The sequence below is a fragment of the Callithrix jacchus genome, chromosome 5 (genome assembly GCF_049354715.1).
Source record: "Callithrix jacchus isolate 240 chromosome 5, calJac240_pri, whole genome shotgun sequence".
NCBI lineage: Eukaryota > Metazoa > Chordata > Mammalia > Primates > Cebidae > Callithrix > Callithrix jacchus.
In genome coordinates, this window is record NC_133506.1 from 106215683 (window position 1) to 106234910 (window position 19228).

The 19228-nt window shown below is 43.2% G+C and overlaps 1 pseudogene; it reads right to left on the reverse strand.

Moving 5' to 3' along the window:
- Window positions 1-4851: 4851 nt before the first annotated feature.
- On the reverse strand, window positions 4852-5507 carry LOC118153442 (interferon-induced transmembrane protein 3 pseudogene; annotated as a pseudogene).
- Window positions 5508-19228: the final 13721 nt, after the last annotated feature.

The window sequence follows — 19228 nt, forward strand, 5'->3', positions numbered from 1 at the left end:
CCACGTTGGCAGTTGCCAGGATGACCATGGCTGAGACTATAAAAGCTGTAAGTGTAACTATGAATCTTTTGTGTCTGACCTGTAGTGTTACTTGGCATTTCAGTTTATGCCATTAATGAGGAACTTCACCGGGGGTATGTTGATTTGTTTTAATTAAGCACTAGTTGTTAGAAGCTGTGAAGGGGCTGTTAGTTTAAGTTAGAGGGCAGAAAAATGTGGATTAGAAGATGAGCTTGCTAGAGTGTAGCAAGTACACGTTGCAGGCAGTGAAAGAACAAAAAATAAACAAATCCTAAACAGGATTCACTTAGGGGCCACTGGAATAAAGAACTAAGCCAAGGAAGAGGAAGGTATGGGATCCAGGAAACAGAAAGGCAAAGGGAATTCCCAAGGATGTTAAAGAGAAGTTCAGAATAAAATAGCAGGAACAATCAGTCCAGAGTGGAGCAGAAATTGTATCTCCAAGAAGGAATGACTGAATGAACGAATGAATCTTATTTTGATTAAATATAAATTACAAGATGCCTACACACACACACATACACACACACACATATATATATTTTCTTTTTTTTCAGATGGAGTCTTGCTCTGTTGCCCAGGCTGGAGTGCAATGGCACAATCTCAGCTCACTGCAACCTCTGCCTCCCATGTTCAAGCGATTCTCCTGCCTCAGCTTCCTGAGTAGCTGGGATTACAGGCACCTGACACCACACCCAGCTCATTTTTATGTTTTTAGTAGAGATGGGGTTTCGTCATGTTGGCCAGACTGGTCTCAAACTCCTAACCTCAGGTGATCTACCCACCTCAGCCTCCCAAAATGCTGCTATTACAGGCATGGGCCACCATACCCAGCCAATGCAGATACAGTTTTAAAGCTGCTGTAGAGATGTCACAACAAAGGATAAGGAACAGGATATACACATTTCACCCTTAAAGGCTCTCTGCTTTAACTTACTGTTTTCTCCTATGCTCACCTGTAATACCAAGTAATAATGGCATGGCTAAAACCAATCCCAAACTGTCTTTTCCTGCTACTTGCTATGCAGTCCATTCCTGGCTTCCTCATTCTTTGTCTCATTCATTCCACAAAAATATAAGAAACTTTTGGCTGGGCACAGGGCTCATGCCTGTAATCTGAGCACTTTGGGAGGCTGAGGCAGGTGGATCACCTAAGATTAGGAATTCGAGACCAGCCTGGCCAACATGGTGAAACCTCATCTCTACTAAAAATACAAAAATTAGCCTGATGTGGTGGCATGCGCCTGTAATCCCAGCCACTCAGGAGGCTGAGACAGGAATCACTTGAACCCAGGAAGCGGAGGTTGCAGTGAGCTGAAATCACGCCACTGCACTCTAGCCTGGGCAACAGACTGAGCCTCCATCTCAAAAAAAGAAAAAAGGGTCTCTGTGTTGTTACAAGCGCAATTCTATCTCCTGTTCAGCCTGACCCATAAGTTTAGAAGTCTTTTTCAGTGCCCACACTTGGTGTTCTGCAGAAACGGAAGAAATAATCCAAGCAATTAAGCTGGAATTTTGTTTCTGAGTTTTTGTTTTTGTTGCTGTTGTTGTTGCATTCCAGTGGTTGAAGACCTCACTCTTGATGACTGCTATGGTCAGATGAGAACAGAGAGAGGGCTAGTGGGAGCCAACCATCTGCTAACCTGTCAATCCTGCCACAACCTGGACCTGATTTATCTTTGCCTGACATATATAGCATTCTTGTTCAACAGGTATCCTTTCAGTTAAAAGTTGTAAGTTTCCTGTTAGTTGGGATTATTTTGCTTTTGATGGAGAGAGAGAAAAAGTGAATGTTAATTCTAGAATCAAAGGCTTTAGCAGCAGCCAGGTGTGGTGATGCATGCCTGTAATTCCAGCTCTTCAGGAGGCTGAGGCAGGAGAATCGCTTGAACCAGGAGGCGGAGGTTGCAGTGAGCCGAGATCCCACCACTGCACTCCAGCCTGGGTGACAGAGCGAAACTCCATCTCGAAGAAAAAAAAAAGGGCTTTAGGCCGGGTGCGGTGGCTCAAGCCTGTAATCCCAGCACTTTGGGAGGCCGAGGCGGGTGGATCACGAGGTCAACAGATCGAGACCATCCTGGTCAACATGGTGAAACCCCGTCTCTACTAAAAAAAATACAAAAAAATTAGCTGGGCATGGTGGCGCGTGCCTGTAATCCCAGCTACTCGGGAGGCTGAGGCAGGAGAAGTGCCTGAACCCAGGAGGTGGAGGTTGCAGTGAGCCGAGATCGCGCCATTGCACTCCAGCCTGGGTAACAAGAGCGAAACTCCAACTCAAAAAAAAAAGGGCTTTAGCAGCTAAGTAGAAGTTTCCCTAGGTGGTCCTTGCTACATAGATTCAACTAAAGGCCATGAATGCATCCATGTAGTGGTCAGGAAAGGGATGAGCTTAGGGATAGAATATGGGACAGGGTCTATGTCAGGGATGGGACCTGTAAATGGTGGCATAAAAAGCTGAAACTCACAGTTATAAAAGACATTAATGGGAAAATTCAAATGTGGAAAACATATTAGATAACAGTATTCTTTCATTTGTTAAAATTCTTGACTGATAATTGTATCATGATAGGTAAGAGAATATCCTTAATCTTGGGAAATACTGTATAAATCTTCAGAAGTGTAGAAGTGTTTACGAATAAGGTTTCATGAGGGTGCAACTTACTCTCATGGCCCAATAAAGAAAACTCAGATACCAAGAAAGTGAATGTGGCGAACTTTAATAAACTTTAACAATTGGTTAGTCTAAGTTCAAGTTCAGGGTAAATGGAGATCTGTTCAACTGCTATTGTCATTTTTTCTACAGATGTGAAAATGTGTGGGAAAAAATGATGTTCTAAATTTTTGTAAGCTGAAAAATTAGTTTGCTGTAGGGTAAAGGTCAAAATGTCCTGTTTCTTGGCTCTAGCCACGTAGCACTCCCCCACCTTCTTCTAGCCAGATGCCTGTCCTCCAGACTGTCCAGCAAACAGGCACTGCTTTCCGAAGCCCTTCTGATACCTTTACACCCTCCCACCACCCCCACCCCCTTTATGGACCTGGCAGCTCTTTTTTGGGGCTCCCATTGTTCTCTATTACATAACAGTTTCCCTTCTTCGTATTTATCCATTTACCTTACTCTTTCTCAGGAGACTGAGAGATCCTTAGAGACAGTGACTGTGTTGTTTTCATTTTCGTCTCCAACATCTGGCATAACATGTGGCCTACAGGAAGTACTATTTGCATGTTGCAGAAGGAACAAGTGAATGAATGGCTTACTGGATGGAAAAATGGACAGTGTAGCTGCAGAATGAAAGCAGGGCTGGTTGGCAGGAACTGAAATGATCATAGTGTAAATGGGCTTAGGTTCTCAGTGTTCCAGACCCCAAAGTGTGGCTTAAACACAATGTTCCACATGAGAAGCTGAGAAACAGAAGACATGGGAGACTTCAGGGAGTTAGGAGTCAGAAAGGTGAAGAAATCTGGGGCAAAACTGACTTCAAGTGTTGGGAAACATTAGAACGGCATGAGATAAGGCAGAGCAAGGATCATCATAAAGGACTGAAAACAAGAAGCAACCTCTTGAGCTCTGGATCTCATGCAGGAGCATTGCATTTACTTCCTGTGCACGAATATCTCTTTATGCTGAGTCTTTTGCCAGGAACCACACAGAGAAAAGAATGCCTAACACCCAACCACTGTCCAGAAGATCTACAGATGAGTTGCTATTTAAGGAAATCCACTGGGCAGTTTGTAGGAGGTGACTTGTCCAGTATTTGAAAACAGATTTGCACTGGGCCGACAAGTGAAGACTAGAAGTGGAAGAGTGATCCAGACCCCGGGGTTGAGGATCAATGTGATGCCACAGCGACAAAGGCCAAAGAATGGCACCCCATGGGCTCCCTAGGATCTGTGCCCTGAGAGCTGCCCCTCAAAGTCTCCTTGGCTAGCAAGGGATGAAGTGGGGAGGCGTTGTGCAGGACCAGGGGTGCCCTACAACCCCAGCCCATTCTTTTGTGTTGTTGCATTCAGTCAAGAGGGAGCAGGCTGCCACAGACTGTCTGAGATCAACCTGAGCTGCTAAACTTCCCCCATCAGAACTGTTTCTCAATCCCCTCCCAGCAATAATGCACATCCACCAGCTGGAGAGGGAGCCTCCCCAGGTTCTTGCAGAGCTCATCTCCCACGTTCAGCTCAAGGAACTAAGAAGGAACCACAATTAGACATTCATTTGTTCACTGGTTCATTCATTCAATAGTTACTGAGCCCCTACCATATAACTGGTCATACAGCAACAGACAAACCAAGAATGTCTCTGCTCTAATGATGCTTACATTCTGTTGCAAGGATACAAACTAAATATGAGAGAGGCTGAGGAGTGGCTCCCTGGCCGACAGAAACCATTCCAAGAACATATCAGGAACCAAGTATGCAGGCAGCAGGGTCACCGCAGTCCCTGTGCTGAGGTACACGTGGTGGTGGAACATGGCCGGCACCCTGACCACACCATCTCCTCTCCTTCCTTCACACCATCTCACTCTTCCCCAGATCCAATGGACACTTCACAACAGCACTGTTTTCTCCCTCCTTTTGAAGTTCTTTTCTGGGACATGGCCCTCTCCAAGTCCTCTTCACTCTTCTTTTTTTTTTTTTTTTTTTTTTTGTTCTTGCTCCTCTAGTTCTTTTAATCGTGACATTAGGGTGTTGATTTTAGATCTTCCCTCCTTTCTCTTATGGGCATTTAGTGCTATAAATTTCCCTCTACTCACTGCTTTAAATGTGTACCAGAGATTCTGGTATATTGTATCTCCATTTTCACTGGTTTCAAAGAACATCTTTATTTCTGCCTTCATTTCATTATTTATCCAGTAGTCATTCAGGAGCAGGTTGTTCACTTTCCATGTAGTTTTGCGGTTTTGAGTGAGTTTCTTTTCTTTTCTTTTCTTTTTTCCAGGAACACGTGCACTTTATTGAACTCAATTGTAGAAAAGTGTGTGAGGGTAAAAGGCTGATACGGGACTCGGCTGGGGCAGGGCGAGGAATGGAAGCTGGAGTACATGAGAGACAGGTCATGGGCAGAGCCCCTGGCCAGGATGATTCCTCTGGATCTACTGATAGGCTAGCAGAATCAGTATTGGGATGATGATCAGCAGAATGGTCATGATGATACCCAAAATCAGGGCCCAGATGTTCAGGCACTTGGCGGTGGAGGCGTAGGCCTGGGCCCCAGTCAGGTCGCCAACCATCTTCCTGTCCCTAGACATCATGGAGTAGGCGAATGCTATGAAGCCCAGGCAGCAGGAGTTCATGAAGAGGGTGTTGAACGGGGACCAGACGACGTGGTCGGGCACGGAGGTCTCACTTTGGATGTGGATCATGGTGGATGTCAGGGGCACAGGGTTGTGGAGCACCCCCAGCACATTCACCTCATGTTCCTCCTTCAGCATCTCATAGTTCGGGGGATGGTCGGTGCTGGCAGGAGTGAAGAAGGTTTGGACAGTGTGGTTCATGGTGTCCAGGGAAACATCCAGTTTGCTGGGATGCTTCTCAGTGGTCCCTCCCCTTCCCCATTAGTTTCGATTTCTTGAGTGAGTTTCTTAATCCTGAGTTCTAATTTGATTGCACTGTGGTCTGAGAGACTGTTTGTTATGATTTCCGTTTTTTTGCATTTGCTGAGGAGTTTGTTTTACTTTCAATTATGTGGTCAATTTTCGAGTAGGTGTGATGTGGTGCTGAGAAGAATGTATATTCTGTGGATTTGGGGTAGAGAGTTCTGTAGATGTCTATTAGGTCTGCTTGGTCCAAATCTTAGTTCAAGTCCTGAATATCCTTCTTAATTTTCTGTCTTGTTGATCTGTCTAATATTGACAGTGGGGTGTTAAATCTCCCACTATTATTGTGTGAGAATCTAAGTTTCTTTGTAGATCTTTAAGAACTTGCTTTATGCATCTGGGGTGCTCCTGTATTAGGTGCATATATATTTAGGATAGTTAGCTCTTCTTGTTGCATTGATCCCTTTAACATTATGTAACGCCCTTCTTTGTTTTTTTTTTTTTTTTTTTTTTGCATTTTAGATTTTGGAGTACATGTGAAGTACATGCAAGATTGTTGCATAGGTACACACATAGCAGCGTGATTTGCTGTCTTCCTCCCCTTCACCTATATCTGGCATTTCTCCCCATGCTATCTCTCCCCAACTCCCCACCCCCCGCTGTCCCTCCCCTATTTCCCCCCAACAGACCCCAGTGTGTGATGCTCCCCTCCCTGTGTCCCTGTGTTCTCATTGTTCAACACCCGCCTATGAGTCAGAACATGTGGTGTTTGATTTTCTGTTCTTGTGTCAGTTTGCTGAGAATGATGGTTTCCAGGTTCATCCATGTCCCTACAAAGGACACGAACTCATCATTTTTGATGGCTGCATAATATTCCATGGTGTATATGTGCCACATTTTCCCTGTCCAGTCTATCATTGATGGACATTTGGGTTGGTTCCAGGTCTTTGCTATAGTAAACAGTGCTGCAGGCCAGGCGCGGTGGCTCAAGCCTGTAATCCCAGCACTTTGGGAGGCTGAGGCAGGTGGATCACGAGGTCAAGAGATCGAGACCATCCTGGTCAACATGGTGAAACCCCGTCTCTACTAAAAATACAAAAAATTAGCTGGGTATGGTGGTGCACGTCTGTAATCCCAGCTACTCGGGAGGCTGAGGCAGGAGAATTGCCTGAACCCAGGAGGCGGAGGTTGTGGTGAGCCAAGATTGCACCATTGCACTCCAGCCTGGATAACAGCAGTGAAACTCTGTCTCAAAAAAAAAAAAAAACCTAAAAAAAAAAAAAAAGCAGTGCTGCAATGAACATTTGTGTGCATGTGTCCTTATAGTAGAATGATTTGTAATCCTTTGGATATATACCCAGTAATGGGATTGCTGAGTCAAATGGAATTTCTATTTCTAGGTCCTTGAGGAATCGCCACACTGTCTTCCACAACGTTGAACTAATTTACACTCCCACCAACAGTGTAAAAGTGTTCCTATTTCTCCACATCCTCTCCAGCATCTGTTGTCTCCACATTTTTTAATGATCGCCATTCTAACTGGTGCGAGATGGTATCTCAATGTAGTTTTGATTTGCATTTCTCTAATGACCAGTGATGATGAGCATTTTTTCATATGTTTGTTGGCCTCATGTATGTCTCCTTTTGTAAAGTGTCTGTTCATATCCTTTGCCCACTTTTGAATGGGCTTGTTTGTTTTGTTCTTGTAAATCTGTTTTAGTTCTTTGTAAATTCTGGATATCAGCCCTTTGTCAGATGGGTAGACTGCAACAATTTTATCCCATTCTGTTGGTTGCCGATTCACTCTAATGACTGTTTCTTTTGCTGTGCAGAAGCCGTGGAGTTTGATTAGGTCCCATTTGTCTATTTTTGCTTTTGTTGCCAATGCTTTTGGTGTTTGGTCATGAAGTCCTTGCCTATGCCTATGTCCTGAATGGTTTTGCCTAGATTTTCTTCTAGTGTTTTTGTGGTGTTAGGTCTTATGTTTAAGTCTTTAATCCATCTGGAATTAATTTTAGTGTAAGGTGTCAGGAAGGGTTCCAGTTTCTGCTTTCTGCACATGGCTAGCCAGTTTTCCCAACACCATTTATTAAACAGGGAATCCTTTCCCCATTGCTTGTTTTTGTCGGGTTTGTCAAAGATCAGATGGTTGTAGATATGTTGTGCTGCCTCTGAGGCCTCTGTTCTGTTCCATTTTTCTATATCTCTGTTTTGGTACCAGTAACATGCTGTTTTGATTACTGTAGGCTTGTAGTATAGTTTGAAGTCAGGTAGCATGATGCCTCCCACTTTGTTTTTTTTGCTTGGAATTGACTTGGCTATGTGGCTCTCTTTTGGTTCCATACGAAGTTTAAGGTGTTTTTTTCCAGTTCTGTGAAGAAGGTCATTGTTAGCTTGATGGGGATAGCATTGAATCTGTAAATTACTCTGGGCAGTATGGCCATTTTCACAATATTGATTCTTCCTAACCATGAACATGGAATATTTCTCCATCTGTTTGTGTCCTCTCTTATTTCATGGAGCAGTGGTTTGTAGCTCTCCTTGAAGAGGTCCTTTACGTTCCTTGTTAGTTGTATTCCTAGGTATTTTATTCTCTTTGTAGCAATTGTGAATGGCAGTTCATTCTTGATTTGGCTCTCTTTAAGTTTGTTATTGGTGTATAGGAATGCTTGGGATTTTCGCACATTGATTTTGTATCCTGAGACTTTCCTGAAGTTGCTTATCAGTTTCAGGAGATTTGGGGCTGAGACGATGGGGTCTACTAGATATACAATCATGTTGTCTGCAAATAGAGACAATTTGACTTCCTCCTTTCCTATTTGAATACCATTTCTTTTTTTTTGCCTGATTGCTCTGGCTAGAATTTCAAGTACTATATTGAATAGGAGTGGTGAGAGAGGGCATCCTTGTCTAGTGCCAGATTTTGAAGGGAATGCTTCCAGTTTTTGCCCATTCAGTATGATATTGGCCGTTGGTTTGTCGTGAATAACTTTTATTATTTTGAAATACATTCCATCAATACCTAGTTTATTGAAGGTTTTTAGCATAAAGGGCTGTTGAATTTTGTCAAAGGCCTTCTCTGCATCAATTGAGATAATCATGTGGTTTTTGTCTTTGGTTCTGTTTATGTGGTGAATTATGTTTATAGACTTGCGCATGTTGAACCAGCCTTGCATCCCCGGGATGAATCCGAATTGATCATGGTGGGTAAGCTTTTTTATGTGCTGTTGCAATTGGCTTGCCAGTATTTTATTGAAGATTTTTGTATCTACGTTCATCATGGATATTGGCCTGAAGTTTTCTTTTCTTGCTGAGTCTCTGCTGGGTTTTGGTATCAGAATGATGTTGGTCTCATAAATTGATTTAGGAAGGATTCTCTCTTTTTGGATTATTTGGAATAGTTTCAGAAGGAATGGCACCAGCTCCTCTTTGTATGTCTGGTAGAATTCGGCTGTCAACCCATCTGGACCTGGGCTTTTTTTGGGTGGTAGGCTCTTAACTGCTGCCTCAACTTCAGACCTTGTTATTGGTCTATTCAGGGTTTCAACTTCTTCCTGGTTTAGGCCTGGGAGGATGCAAGTGTCCAGGAATTTATCCATTTCTTCCAGGTTTACTAGTTTATGTGCATAGAGTTGTTTGTAATAATCTCTGATGATGGTTTGAATTTCTGTGGAATCTGTGGTGATTTCCCCTTTATCATTTTTTATTGCATCTATCTGATTATTCTCTCTTTTCTTTTTTATTAATCTGGCTAGTGGTCTATTTTGTTGATCTTTCCAAAAAACCAGCTCCTGGATTTATTGATTTTTTGAAGGGTTTTTGTGTCTCTATCTCCTTCAGTTCTGCTCTGATCTTAGCTATTTCTTGTCTTCTGCTAGGTTTTGAGGTTTTTTTTTTTTTTGATCTTGCTCCTCTAGCTCTTTCAATTTTGATGATAGGGTATCAATTTTAGATCTCTCCTTGCCTCTCATGTGGGCATTTATTGCTATATATTTTCATCTAGAGACTGCTTTAAACGTGTCCCAGAGATTCTGGTATGTTGTGTCTTCATTCTCATTGGTTTCAAGGAACATCTTTATTTCTGCCTTCATTTCATTGTTTATCCAGTCAACATTCAAGAGCCAGTTCAAGAGCCAGTTGTTCAGTTTCAATTAAGCTGTGCTGTTCTGAGTTAGTTTCTGAATTCTGAGTTCTAACTTGATTGCACTGTGGTCTGAGAGACTGTTTGTTATGATTTCCATTCTTTTGCATTTGCTGAGGAGTGATTTACTTCCAATTATGTGGTCAATTTTAGAGTAGGTGCGATGTGGTGCTGAGAAGAATGTATATTCTGTGGATTTGGGGTGGGGAGTTGTGTAAATGTCTATTAGGTTTGCTTGGTCCAGGTCTGAGTTCAAGTCCTGGATATCCTTGTTAATTTTCTGTCTTGTTGATCTGTCTAATATTGACAGTGGAGTGTTAAAGTCTCCCACTATTATTGTGTGGGAGTCTAAGTCTCTTTGTAAGTCATTAAGAACTTGCCTTATGTATCTGGGTGCTCCTGTATTGGGTGCATATATATTTAGGATCGTTAGCTTTTCTTGTTGCATTGATCCTTTTACCATTATGTAATGTCCTTCTTTCTTTTGATCTTTGTTGGTTTAAAGTCTATTTTATCAGAGATGAGAATTGCAACTCCTGCTTTTGTTGTTGTTATTGTTGTTGTTGTTGTTGTTCTCCATTTGCCTGGTAAATCTTCCTCCATCCCTTTATTTTGAGCCTTTGTGTATCCTTGCATGTGAGATGGGTTTCCTGGATACAGCACACTGATGGGTTTTGGGTTTTTATCCAATTTGCCAGTCTGTGTCTTTTGATCGGGGCATTTAGCCCATTTACATTTAGGGTTAATATTGTTATGTGTGAATTTGATCCTGTCATTTTGATGCTAGCTGGCTGTTTTGCCCATTAGTTGATGCAGTTTCTTCATTGTGTTGATGCTCTTTACCATTTGGTATGTTTTTGGAGTGGCTGGTACTCGTCGTTCCTTTCTATGTTTAGTGCTCTTTCAGGAGCTCTTGTAAAGCAGGCCTGGTGGTGATGAAATCTCTGAGTACTTGCTTGTTTGCAAAGGACTTTATTTTTCCTTCACTTATGAAGCTTAGTTTGGCTGGATATGAAATTCTGGGTTGAAGTTCTTTTCTTTAAGGATGTTGAATATTGGCCCCACTCTCTTCTGGCTTGCAGGTTTTCTGCTGAGAGATCTGCTGTGAGTCTGATGGGCTTCTCTTTGTGGGTAACCTGACCTTTCTCTCTGACTGCCCTTAGCATTTTCTCCTTCATTTCAACCCTGGTGAATCTGACAATTAGGTGCCTTCGGGTTGCTCTTCTTGAGGAATATCTTTGTGGGGTTCTCTGTATTTTCTGGACTTGAATATTGGCCTGCCTTGCTAAGTTGGAGAAAGTTTCCTGGATGATATCCTGAAGAGTATTTTCCAGCTTGGATTCATTCTCTCCATCACATTCAGGTACACCTATCAAACGTAGATTAGGTCTTTTCACATAGTCCCATATTTCTTGGAGACTGTTCATTCCTTTTTACCCTTTTTTCTCTAATCTTGCCTTCTTGTTTTATTTCATTGAGTTGATCTTCGACCTCTGATATCCTTTCTTCTGTTTGGTCAATTCGGCTGTTGAAACTTGTGCATGCTTCGTGAAGTTCTCGTGCTGCTTTTCAGCTCCATCAATTCACTTATATTCCTAAGTTGTCTATTCTCATTAGCATTTCATCAAATCTCTTTTCAAGGTTCTTAGTTTCTTTGCATTGGGTTAGAACATGTTCTTTTAGCTCACAGAAGTTTCTTATCACCCACCTTCTGAAGCCTGATTCTGTCAACTCATCACACTCATTCTCCATCCAGCCTTGTTCCCTTGCTGGTGAGGACTTGTGATCCCTTGTAGGAGGGGAGGTGTTCTGGTTTTGGGTGCTTTCATCTTTTTGCTCTGGTTTCTTCCCATCTTTGTGGATTTATTCTTTGAAGTTGTTGACTTTCAGATTGGGTCTTTGAGTGGACATCCAGTTTGTTGATGATGAAGTTATTTCCTTCTGTTTCTTAGTTTTTCTTCTATCGGTCTGGCCCCTCTACTGTAGGACTGCTGAGGTCCACTCCAGGCCTTGCTTGCCTGGGGATCACCTGCAGCAGCTGCAGAACAGTAAGGGTTGCTGCCAGTTTCTTCTTCTGCTATCTTTGTCCCAGAAGGGTACCCACCAAATGTCAGTCTGAGCTCTCCTTTATGAGGTGTCTCTTTGGATATACAGGGTCAAGGAGCTGCTTCAGAAGATAGTCTGTCCTTTATAGGAGCTCCAGTGCTGAGCTGTGATCTCTGTTGTTCATTTAGAGCTGCTGCGCAGGTACGTTTAAGTCTGCTGCAGCAGAACTCATAAACCCCCTTTTTTCCCCCCCAGGTGCTCTGTCCCAGGTAGTTAGGGCTTTATTTATGAGTTTCTGTTGTGCTGCTACCTTTTTATCAGGGCTGCCCTGCCCAGTGAGGAGGGAGCCTAGTCACTGTCTGCCTGCAGAGGCTTTGCTGAGCTGCTGTGGGCTCCACCCAGCTGCCATGTGAACTTCCCTGCAGTCCTGTTTATACCGGTGTAGTTAGAACTGCCTCGGCAAAGCTGGCCCCCCTCTGTAATGGCGGACTCTCTCTGAAATGGCAGGTTGCCTCAGCAACAGTGGGCTGCCTCAGCAATGGCGGACTACCTCTGTAGTGGTGGAGTGCCTCAGTAATGGCGAACGCCCCTTCCCTACAGAGCTGGACCTTCCCAGGTTCAGCTGTGCTTGCCATGAAACTCTCAACCCAGAGTGTTTCCAATTGCTGTTTTTTGTGGGGGTGGGACTAGCTGAGCCTGATCACCTGGCTCCCTGCCTCAGAGTCTTTTTTTAGTTGAATGGTCGACTCTCTCCCAGGTGTTCCAGTCACCTGTTGAAAAGGCACCGAGATCTGTGTGATTTCCTGTGACCCACTGTGCTGGCTGAAACAGCGGCGCTGAGATTTGAGACTTTTTTTGCCTGGGAATCTCCTGGCCTGGCTCCCTGTGTCAGTCCCCTTTTTAATCAGATGAATGGGTGACTCTGCCTTCCCGGAGCTCCAATCACCAGCTAAAATGGTGCCTGGACCCGTGTATTTTGTATGGAGAACTACCACCCTGGGGCACCGGCAAAGCAACCGCGTTGATCAAACAAGTCACACTGGTGACCTGTGGGGCTTCTCCACCTGGGAATCTCCTGGTCTGTGGGCAATACAAATCCATCTGGAAATGCAGCATCCACTCACCCTCTGTGCTTTCACTGGGAGCTGCAATCCTGAGCTGCTCCTAATCGGCCATCTTGGATCCCCTCTTCACTCTTCTTAAAGGAGCTTCTCTTGCCCCCAACATGTGGTGTGATGTGCTTCCACTTAAGCCAGTGTCTCTCCACTCCAGTCATCCTCCCTGTGTGACCTGCCTCCTCCCAAATCTTCTCCAGCCCTGAACCCTCTCCTCAACTACAAAACTCACATACCCAGCTGCTTTTTACCCAAGAGGTACCGCTCAATTCATTCTGAAAATGTTCTACATTCTTGTCAGACTATGAATTCCTTTGGAGTGGCATCTTGTATTAATATACTATTTCCCCAATGCCTGGTGCCCTGGCTTGTGCACCATAAGTATTCAATAAATGCTTGTTGAAATTGTTCTTCCTTTCCCTTTCCCTTTCCCCACCCCAAACTATTCCTGCCTTGGCTACAGGCCCTTCATTTGGGGGATGATCTTTAGGTTCCAGCTATCTACTCTCCCATAGCCCCCATCTCCAGGGAAGTATAAGCAATAAGGATACTGAATGTGACAAGGTTAATGGCCTGAACTAGGCAGCTGGTTCTTTCAGGGGAAGAGCATGAAGATTGAGATTATTCGGTCCTGCCAGTCTTTGGCAAAAGGAGCAGAAACTGATACACTCCTATGTGGCAGCCAAGCCCACGACAACAGGCCAAAGGGTGCTCTGATATGTCAGGGCAGCGCCACCTCCCCATCCCTGCAGATGGCTCCTAAGCAAAGCAAGACTTCACCAGCCTCCACGTGGACCTGTGCACATCCCTCTGCTCTCTCAGGCCTAGGTCTCCTCCACAGGCTGTCAAAGGTGATCAAAAATAGGAATCACTTCCCTCAAGAACGAACTGTAAAGAAATGCCTGCTACTAAGAACACAGCCCAACTTCCTGAGCACAGCCTTTGAGGCCCTCATGCCGACCCCCATAAACCTGTCTGGCCACATCCTCACGCCTCCTTTCCTGCATCACCTACTATAGTGAACTGATGCAGCAAGGCACCCTGAAGGTCTCCACCCATTTCTGAGCCCCTGTCCTATTTCTGCTAAGCCATGAGCTTTCTCCTGCACTTAAACAACTTAGGGGCTCAAAGACAGAACCATCGTCTAAACCCTGTGAAATTTCACCATGCAACTTTTTGAAAATCCTTATCAGACAGTTCCAAATAGATGCTAGCCATCCAACTGTGTCTCATGCACTCATGTAAATTTAACAAACAGATCTACATACAAGCTACTTATAGTGGTTGTAGTGGTTTTTGGTTTTGGTTTTGGTTTTGAGAACAGGTCTCCCTGTGTTGTCCAGGTTGGTCTCCAATTCCTCGGCTCCAGTGATCCTCCTGCCTCAGCCTCCCAAGGATCTGGGACTACAGGTGTGCACCACTGCACCCGTTGTACTTAACAGTAATTTTAAGCAAAGTTTAGAGCACACCCCAAGAAACCTCCAGGATAACCCTGATCTATTATCCTTTGGGTATGATTATTAACTGTTTGGATAATTTAGTTAACTCCTAACATTCAGCCAGCCCTGTCCTCAAACAGTATGAAAGACTATTGAGAGCCTGTGGAAATCAATATGCTGTCCATATTTTTCCAGCTAGCAATCCCAAAACCCAGGACTAGCCTGACAGGCCCTGTTTGAAACTGCGGACCCATTCTGGTCCCTACCAATCGTATTTTTCCCTAGATCAAGCCAAAACATACCTCAATAACCTACTCTTCCTCCCAAATATTGGAACATATCATAAAACCACAATAAGTATGTGTGCCCAGGCAGATCAATGGAATAGAACACAAGGCCAAGAAACAGATCCAAATACACACAGGAACTTAGAATATAATAAAAGTGGTGTTTCAAATCATGAAAGGGTGGATTATTTACTGACATTTGGACAAAAACCGTAAAGTTAGATTTGTACTTCATGCCTTACACTAAGATAAATAAATAAATTCCAAATGGATGAAAGCTTTGCACAGAAATACTAAAACCATAAAAGTATTAGGATTGTGAAAGCAATCATGCATTATAAATGCTTATTAGCATCATTAAAATGTCAGGAAAAATGTGAAAATATTCCAATAATCTTCCAAGCCCTTTAAAAAATACTATACCAAATCCAGGAGCTTTTAAATAATAAATTCAACTAATAAAAATTAAATTTTCAGCATGGTCAAAAAAACCCCCCACTAAAAATCAAAAGACAAATGAACTGCTAAAAAAAATGCAACTCTTGTTAAAAACGGCTAATGTTCCTAATATACAGAGCTGTGAACTGAGAAAACAAAATCAACTTAATAGGCAAAGGATATGAACATTTCACAAAAAAGGAAATTCAAAGAGGTCTTTTTTGTTTGTTTGTTGTTGTTTGAGACAGGGTCTCACCCTGTCATCCAGGCTGGAGTAAAATGGTGCGATCTCGGCTCACTGCCGCCTCCACCTCCCAGATTCAAGCGATTCTCCCACCTCATCCTCCTGAGTAGCTGGGATTACAGGCACCCACCATCATGCCTGGCTAATTTTTGTATTTTTATAGAGATGGGGTTTCACTATGTTGGCCAGGCTGGCAAAAAGATCTTAAACATATAAAAAGAGGCTCAAACTCTCTCACAAGAATAATGTAAATTAAAACATATTGATGTGCCAATTTCCATTTAACATACTGGCAAAGATCACAAAGTTAACTGTGAACACACTTTGGCAAAGGTTTGGGGAAACATCCCTACTCCTGGTGGGAGCAAAAATTGATACAATATCCAAGAAAGAACCCAGCATTTCTGCTTCTTGGAATTTATTCTACAAATATTTACTTATGTGAAAAACAACATGTACACATGTCATTTATATAAACATGCCTGTTTTATGGCAGCAAAAGATAGAGCATCAACCTAAATATTCATCATAAGGGACTAGTTTAAAACATTATGATACAATAAGGTTCTAGGCAGCTGTCAACGAGAATGAGGAAGCTCTGTATGAATAGAAATAGAATAATCTTCAAATTCTGCCAACTCCACCTTCAGAAATTATCTAGAATCCACCCACTTCTCCAGCACCTTAGTCGAAGGCATCATCTCTTCTAGCTGAATCTGCTACCTAGTTAGTCACTCACTCCCTTCTGTCTATTCCCCAGGAGCAGTCACATGGGTACTATGAAAATATAAATTATGTTACATCAATTATTGGCGTAAACCCCTCCAGCCGCTTCCCACCTGGCCAAGTAGAAACCATAAGCCCTACCTCCCCGCACTCCCATCCCCCAGCCATTCTCTCACCCTATTATCACTCAGACCTCATTCCCTTTTCCAGCCTCACTGGCCTCCTTGCTTCCTTCAGCACAGCAAGAATGCTCCTGCTTCAGGATCTTTGTACTTGCTGTGCCTGGTCCCCAGAACTCCACATAGCTCTCTCTCAACTCATTAGGGTCTTTATTTATTCAACTTTGCCTTCTCAGCAAGAGCTTCCTTAACCACTGTACTTAAAACTGCAGAAACACACTCACACAAATGTAGTAACATGGTAGACACGGGTGTTCTATGTGTCATTCTTTCAACTTCTCTGAATGTTCAAAATTTTCCATTATAAAATATTGAAAACAGGCAGGGCACGGTGGCTCACATCTATAATCCCAGCACTTTGGGAGGCCGAGGTGGGTGGATCACAAGGTCAGGAGTTCGAGATTAGCCTGGCCAGCATAAAACCTCATTTCTACTAAAAATGCAAAAATCAGCCAGGTGTGGTGGTACGTGCCTGGCTACTCAGCTACTCAGGAGGCTGAAGCAGGAGAACTGCTTGAACCCCAGAGGCAGAGGTTGCAGGGAGCCAAGATCATGCCACTGCACTCCAACCTGGGTGAGACTCCATCCCAAAATAAAAAAAAAAAATACGGCCTGGTGCAGTGGCTCACACCTGTAATCCCAGTATTTTGGGAGGCCAAGGCGGGTGGATCACGAGGTCAAGAGATCAAGACCATCCTGGTCAACATGGTGAAACCCCGTCTCTACTAAAAATACAAAAAATTAGCTGGGCGTGGTGGCGCGTGCCTATAATCCCAGCTACTCAGGAGGCTGAGGCAGGAGAATTGCCTGAACCCAGGAGGCGGAGGTTGCGGTGAGCCGAGATTGCACCATTGCACTCCAGCCTGGGTAACAAGAGTGAAACTCTGTCTCAAAAAAATAAATAAATAAAATAATAATAATAATAATAAAATTAAAATTAAAAATTTAATATATTGGAAATACGCCCACATACACCTATCCCTTTCCTTGCTTTATTTAACCACTGTGCTCACCATCAAATATGCATTTTACTTGTCTATTCCCCACACCCCAAATATCTAGAATATAGATCCCACAAGGGCAGGGCAGAAATTTCTGCATTTTGTTCACTACTCTTATCTCCAGTTTGTAGAACAGTGCCTACCACTACCAACATCAAATTCCTGGTTTTACCATAATCATGTAAGATGCAAACATGGGGGAAACTGCTAAAGAACACCTTGTCACCCCTACCCTCTCAGTAACATCTCTGCAACCGCCTGTGGACCTACAGTTATTTCAAAATATCTATATTGGGAAGATGGTGTCTACTATATACATAAATACATATACACATACACACACACATACATATATATATATATATATATATATATATATATATATATATATATATTTTTTTTTTTTTTTTTTTTCTGAGACAAAATGCCAGTCTGTCACCCAGGCTGGATTTGCAGTGGCACGATCTTGGCTCACCGCAACTCTGCCTCCCAGGTTCCAGCAATTCTTCTGTCTCAGCCTCCCCCAAGTAGCTGGGACTACAGGCACATGCCACCATGCCAAGCTAATATATACATGTTATATGTTTATATATACATGTTTTTTGTTTTTTAGTAGAGATGGGGTTTCACCATTTTGGTCAGGCTAGTCTCGAACTCCTGACTTCAGTTGATCCACCCACCTTGGCCTCCCAAAGTGCTGGGATTACAGGCATTAGCCCCCACACCTGGCTGGTGCCTACTACATAACTGGTATTTAAAAAACAGCTGCTGAATGAATAAATCCCCATGACAGTGAAACTGATTTATATTAAGTGATAATATACTACCATTTGCATAAAAAATAAAATATATTTGTATATGCATACATATCCAGATTTTGTAAAAACTGATCATTACTGGCTGCTCTAGGCAGAAAATCTCAGTGGCTAGAGGCGTGAGACTTTTCAACAAACCTTCTGTACCTCTTGAATTCTGAACCAAGTGAATGTAATTATCTATTCAGAATACAATTTAAATTAGAAAAAATTTTGTTCCAGCCTCTTCCCCAGAATCAATGTCAACTTTACCTATTTCCAGTTTACAGAATTCAGGTTCTTTCCCTTTTTGAAAAACCACTATTGTAGTTTCCACATTTCTGCACCCTTATCCTTATAGTGATCCTTAAACCTTCCAGGGCCTTCTCCACCTAGAAGAAATTTTCCAAATGCCTTTCTGCATTTCCAAGGCACTTTACTTATGTTCAAGATTCAACTGAGTAAAAAAATCATGGGTCGCTAGTTCAAGCCCGTAAATCTTGGTATCCTCTCGCAGACACTCTCTCGGTTCATGCTCACACATCCACCCCAACAAGGCGTAGAATGGGATTAGTGCTTAAAGAAAACAGACACTGGGTGGGAAATGTCCAGACCTCAAGAGTGAGCAGGAAGGCCTGGGGTGAGCTTATTAAACACCTGCCAGGGAGCTGTGGGGGGAACCGACATAAGGAGGACCAGCCCCAAAACAGAGCTCATCCTGAACATACCCATTATAGATGCCCTTTTAACTGGGGGCAAGGTCCAAATTTCCCAGAATTCAATGACTAAACCCCTCTACACCTTTTCCTAACTTTCTGAACTTCCATAGGTCGAGCAATCACTCCACCTGCTGTTTCAGACCAAGGGACCGTATGTGTTTGAGCAGGCACACATGCATGTAGGCATGTGTATGCTGACACAGGTTCACTCATTAGGAGACTTAATCCTATACATTCTCCATACATTTCCCACCCCGAATACAAACACAAAAGTAGGGCCATGTCTCTAACTCCTCATTTTTAATCATACACACAATCCTGCATATATTTAGCATCCATCCTACAATTCTGACACCAATGTGCTGAGTGACAGGACAGTACATTACCCCCTCTGGATAGGTGACAAGGACAGCTTGGCTTCTCTCTGGATAGTTGACAAGGACAGCTATGGAAACATTTGGGGAATACTACGGATAGCCTGCAAAGCCCAGCAGATACTTGGACTTCTGGTTGGGGACCCAGGTGTGGCAAAAGGCAGAAGCAGCAGTCG